Source organism: Rana temporaria, chromosome 1, assembly GCF_905171775.1.
Source record: "Rana temporaria chromosome 1, aRanTem1.1, whole genome shotgun sequence".
Lineage (NCBI taxonomy): Eukaryota > Metazoa > Chordata > Amphibia > Anura > Ranidae > Rana > Rana temporaria.
This window is the reverse complement of record NC_053489.1, coordinates 142,705,056-142,711,660: the sequence shown is the minus strand read 5'-3', so window position 1 is coordinate 142,711,660 and position 6,605 is coordinate 142,705,056.

Here is a 6,605-nt window from a genome sequence, read left to right as displayed (position 1 = left end):
TGGCTTCTTTCGGCAACTAGTGAGGCGCTGTATGCGACGGTCGGAAGCCTGTCAATCAATTAGGAACGCCCAGTCCTGCAGGTTATACCCAGAAGCCGCGGAGAACATATATCTATAAAACGCTATGTACGGCAACGATTTAAAAAAAAAACACCCGATTGTGCTTCTAACAACTCGCCTGAATCTAATGTTAAAATTTTTTTTTTGGGTGAACCCCCGCTTTAAGTTATGTGTAATAAAATGGAATAACACATGGCATGGAAAGCCAAGACACCAGCTGAAATCTTTCAGTAATTAAAAAACGATTCTGCCACTTGTCAGTGCAAATTAATATCAGCTGGTTCAGTCTCAACTGATGGCCTATAACAAGATGTCTCTTCACCAAGGTGTCACAAGAAACATCTCAAGATTGTTGAAGGTTTTGAGCAAAGTGCTCTCTCAAGAGCTTCACAACCTTATTCCTGCAAAACATACTGATGGCATTGGTTACAGAAGGATTTCTAAACTTCTGATTATTCCAGTTAGAACTGTTGGGGCCATAATCTGGAAGTGGAAAGAAAACGATGCTCCTTGCAAAACTTCTGGGAGAGGAGTGAAAAGAATTATTAGAAGAGTTGACCAAGCACCACTCGTGGAGAGCTTCAGAAAAACCTGGAATTAGCAGGTACAGTTGTTTCAATGAAAATGAATGCACTTAACCATCATGACCTATCTCACCAAGCAAGACTTTATTGCTGAAGAAAAAGCTGTTGAAGCATGTTTAACCTTCTTAGCGGTAATCCCAAGTGTGGCTCGGGGGAAATTTTCCATACCAAGAGCGGTAACCCCGAGCCACACTCAGGGCAGCTACACAGTATTCAGGGAAAGTTACTTACCTTGTCCCCTGGATCCTGCCGTGCCTTCCGCCCGATGTACTGTATGCCAAGCTCAGTTCCCCGTGAGCGGTGCACAGGGACAGAACCTGGTGGGAAATTCAAAAAGTGCAAAATACATAACTTACAGATTATATTGCTGTATCAAATTATTTCACCTACCTTTTGTCCCCAGTGCTTTGTCCAGTGCCCTGCATGCAGTTTTATATTATATATACTGTGTATACAGTTTCTGCCTGGAAACTGGTGAATGTCCATAGAATGTCCATAGCAACCCAAAAGCGTCCTACGTCAAAAGTGGTTTTGGAATAGCTAGAAAACAGCGATAGTAAATTAGAACATTTGCAGAATTGAGCGATAGGGAATCGCGGGAAAATTCATCATCAAACACTGAAAGTGACAACAGCAGCAATTCTGCAACTGAGCAAATTTCAGTGTTTTTGAGTTGATTACATTATTGAATACATTTTATTATTATTATATTATTATTTTTGATAAATATTTATAGTTATTTATTATATTATAATTTATGATTTTGTGTTCCAAACTTTATCATACCCGGGATGTCTACTAGACTCTTGCTTGGACAGATTTAAGTGTGTTATTACTAAGAATTACAGGCCTACAATATAAAACGCCAAATTTCCATGCAAAACATTGTACCGCTTTCAGCATCAAAAATCTGACATAATCATAGCACCAGGGAGGTTAAATTTTGCTGCTCAACATTTAGACAAGCCTGTGAAATACTGGGAAAATAAAGTCTGGTCACATGAGACCAAAATGTAACTCTTTGGATGCCATTATGCACACCATGTTTGGAGGTCAAATGGCTCTGCACATCACGCCAAAAACACCCCCATACCAACAGTGAAGTGTGAAGTTTGGAGGTGGAAACATCAAAGTGTGGGGCTGTTTTTCAGCATACGGTACTGACAAACTTCATGTCATTAAAGGAAGGATGAATAAAAAAAATGTACTTTATAAAAATCTGCTGCCATCTACCAGGATGATGAAGATGCAACGAGGGTGGACATTTCAGCAAGACAATGATCCCAAACACAAAGCCAAGAAAACTCTCAGTTGGTTTGGTTTCAAAGAAAGAAAATAAATCTGCTAGAATGGCCCAGCCAATAACCTCACATGACTCCAATAAAAAATCTTATAAGAACTAACAATCAAAGTTCATAGAAGAGGCCCACGGAACCTTCAAAATTTGAAGACTGTTTGTGTGGAAAAATGGGCTAAAATCACACCTGAGCAATGCATGCGACTAGTTTCTCCCTACAGGAGGCGTCTTGAAGCTGTTGTTACCAATAAAGGATTTTGTAACAAGTATTAAATTCATTTCAGTTAGTGTGTTCAATACTTATTCCCTGTGTCATTCCATTTTATTACACATAACTTAATTTTTTAACTTATTTGTTTTGGTTTTGTAGCCATGCCTACTTAGGGGTTGCTGTGTGTAGTGGTTCACCCGTCGCCCTGACCAGCCAGACATCCATCCCAGTCACTCAGAGACAGAAACCAGTCCATTACTTTGTTTTGTTTATTTGAGGGAATTAAACTTGAATGGGGATTTGGGAATTATGGGATGCCCAAGAAAATGTAGTACAAAGTTGCTTAGGACTCCTATATACACTCCTATATATATGCTTCACTCTTCTCTCTCCAGTACAAACACTTGCTGCTCACTGTTTCCTCCTCCAGCACTTCACTTGCGGCAGACTGTTCCTCCACCAGCACTTCCCTTGCTGTTAATCCTGCAGACTAGCTAGCACAGCATGGTTAGGCCTGACACTACCTCATTTAGGCTTCAATGAATTGCCATTTGCAGGCAGGGACCTCAGGCCCCTGTGGTATAGAATAATCCAACTGCTAGCTGTCCTCTACCTGGCTACCACTACCAGATAGCTCTCTTTAGGCCCTACCAGCCCGCCCAGCTGCAAAGACCCCTTTCCACTGCCCTTCTCCACAGTCCTCTCTCCACTGGTTCTACACCCATCTCTCAAACTGCAACCTCTCAGTTCTCTCAGGCATGCCTCCCCAATCCTCCCGACTGTGCTCACTCAACAGCTCTCCTGGCTGCAACCAGTAGTCCTCCATGGAGACTCTTAAAAGTTGTCTCTCCCACTGTCCTCTACTTGCTCTCTTATGTGCCTCTCTTTCCAGAATCTCGATACTCCTCCTGGATGCACCCGAGCCCAGCCCAGGGTTGCCCCCCCCAGACTAGGGAGCTCCCCGTGGGCCCCGACAGCCTCCATACCTCTCTCACTTCATCTCTTCCACCCAACAACTCCTCCCTATCTGGGCTGACCCCCAGGTATTTAAGGTGCCTGCCCCCTACCAATCCAAGTTGGGGATTGGTTAGGGCTCCTTAAGATACCACAGGCAGCTCCATCTCTTTCACCCTCCTCTCCTTCTATAAAATGCCAGAAGGAAGAGGGAGGTAACCATGAAGTGACACTGCCTGTGAGTCATCAGCTGCTGGCCTTAGTCACCCCCATCCCAGAATAAAAACAAACAGGACTGGCAGTCAGCTAGGTCTGCCTAAATTTACCCACACTGCCAGAGAAAAACCTCACTCTAGCACCTCACTAAGTAAAGGGTGCTACAGTTTTTTTTAAGTATGGATTGCATGGGTTGTGACTGACATGTGGTGAAAATTACATGTCAATAGCACCTTTAAAAATATATTTATATAAACGTATTTTACCCGCTTTATATACACATACAGAATTTGTATGTAGTGTTTTGCAGGTGTTTACTCGCTCTCAAGTGAAGCCTTTTTCAACCAGTGTGCCTTGGCCAAATGCATAGAAATTACATCAAATAGCTTAACATTTTTTTAAAACCTGGCGAGTGGGTAAAACTTGCTTTTTTTTTTTTTGTACACAAAGCCACAGGATTTTATTGTGCAGCATTAGAACATTGGGCACCATGTGGGTCAGCTTCCTAACAACCAATGCCATTATAGGTTGATAAATAGGACTTGTTTACCCTTCTGCATCAGCACTGGGGTCACGTCAGCTGAATGAGGAAGAGAAACATTGGAAATGCTAGTCACTACTAGTGTGAAAAGGTGTATTACTTTGCACAAATCAACTCTAATGTTGGATAGCTCACATGTATGATTGCTTCTACGATAAGTTACATTTTTTAAGTTTTAGCCTCAAGCTATATGCATAGTTTAAAAGGGTACCACGACTGAAAAAAGGTTGAGAAACACTGCTCTAGACCAGGGGTCTTCAAACTGCAGCCCTGGGGCCAGATGCGGCCCTTTGCTTGCCTTCGTCCGGCCCTTGGGGCACTATTCCAGCCACTGACACCAACAATGGGGAATAATTCTTGTTGCTGAAGCCACCAATAGGGCACTATTTATCCAACTGACACTTTCCAAAGGGTACAATTCCTTCTACTGACCCCAACAATGGGGCACTAGTCCTCCCACTGACACCAAGGATATGGTATTGTTTACTCCCACTGGACATTTTCTACTCCCAATGGCCCTAGTCCCGCCCTCCTAAAGTCTGAAGGACCGTAAACTGGCCCTTTGTTTAGAAAGTTTGGAGACCCCTGCTCTAGACTGATGGTGATTCAAGTGTTAAAAGGAGGCTAAAGAGCGCCTCCTGCTGGATAGAATAATGTTCCTATATAATATTTAAAATATTCAACTATGTTTTTAAAATGTTTATATTTTAAGTCTCGACAAAAAAAAGAGCAAACAAAATATGTACAAAACAAATATACATTCTCTTTGGAAATAGCAATAGTTTTTAAAGCCATGCCAAATTAAGGATTATTATACAATTCAGTGCCAAGAGCCATGATGTGAAAAGTACATGAAACCAAATTCCATGTATCATAATTTAGGTTACTAGTATCTAGATCAGTAGCAATCCTAGCTATAAGCTAGACCTTAAACATTTTCCTGCAAAGTGTCATTATCATTTTTTGGGGCATGAAACCCCCCAGTCATTACTTTGTCACTGTTTTGGGCCTTCTAAAATGTATTGATCATTAGAATCCTTCTGAAATAAGGTCTAATAATCTCGGGTCCAAAAACCATTTGAACATCTTTGCGCCTTGAGCACTGAGACAGCAAATTATTACCAGATTGTAAATAATATAGCATTGTTATTTTAAATTTGTTTTCTGATAGAAAAGCATTTGTAAAACTTTACTGAAATTCAGCAGAGACTTCACTCATTCCTTGGCTCTGTTATCTAAAGTTGCAGCTCTTAACTGTAATTTTTGTAGCCTTGTTTGAAAGAAAATCAAAGACGCTAATTGGTCACTATGGACAACAATAGATTTTACAGTATTTTATAGCACATTCACTTATAGAGAGTTTCTTGTTTTCCAATCTGGGGAAGCAGATGGACTTGTAAAGCTAGGAATAATAGAGTTAAATGCATATTGAACCCTTTTTCCCAGTACACACGATCGTAAATTCTGACAGCAAAAGTCAGATTTGAGCTTTTGAATGGAAATTCCAACCGTGTGTATGTTCCATCTGACTTTTGCTGTCGGAATTTCCGCCAACATGTTTTTTCAGACGGAAAATATGATTGTGTGTACGCGGCATTAGTGTTGTTTACCTTAACATATTGAGCACAATAAAATAAACATTCCCCAAATTCTTACCCTATAGCACCCACAGCAAGACCCTCTGATCTTCACAGGAAAGTGATAACAGTGCAGTCTATAGTCAACCTTTATGTTTGGAGGAGGTTTGGGAGGGGGGGGGTAGCGGAGGTAGGATGCAGAGCGAGGAGCCACCCTGAAGCAGAAAACCAAGGGCAGTGGTCATAGCACCAGCTTAACCACTTCAGTCCCAGAAGGATTTGCCCCCTTAATGACCAGGCAATTTTTTGTGATACGGCACTGCGTCGCTTTAAATGACAATTGCGCAGTTGTGCGACACTGTACCCAAACAAAATTGATGTCCTTTTTTTCCCCACAAATAGAGCTTTCTTTTGGTATATTTGAGTGAGTAAATGAGTGACTAACTTGTATAGCGCAACACATGCGAACTGAATCGCCTCAGGGCGCTTGGTATCCATTTCCTACTATATTTTGCCTTCAGAATAGATGGGTTTTGAGATTTTTTCGGAATGCCTGGTGATTCACTTCTGTTCGGATACTGGTTGATAAAGTGTTCCATAGTCTAGGTCCTTGGACTGCAAATCTTCGTTCTCCTTTGGACTTGTAGCGGGCCTTGGGTATCTGTAGTAGATTTTGGTTAGTAGATCGGAGAACGCGATTGGGGTTGTGACATTTTAATTTTTCACATAGATATTGGGGGGCACTTCCTTGAACACATTTGTGTGTCAGGCATAGTGCCTTAAACGTAATTCTGTCTTTTACGGGCAACCAGTGGAGGGTCCTAAAGGGAGGGAGAGATTGATTCCCAGTTTTTTTTCCCTGTTACAAGTCGTGCCGCCGTATTCTGGACGACTTGTAGCCGAGCGATTTGGTAATTTGGGAGTCTGAGGTAAAGGGCGTTTGCATACTCGAGTCTGGAGTTGATTATCGTTCTCACCACGACTGCTATGTCTTCTTTTGGGATAAAGGGAATGAGTCTACGTAGCAGGCGCAGCAGATAGTGGGATCCGCTGACTACTGAACTTATTTGTGCATCCATTGTCATGTCGGAGTCAAAAATGACTCCGAGACTGGTTTGTCCCAAAATGGGCGGGGGTGTCCATGTTGTTGTGGGAAGTCTCATTC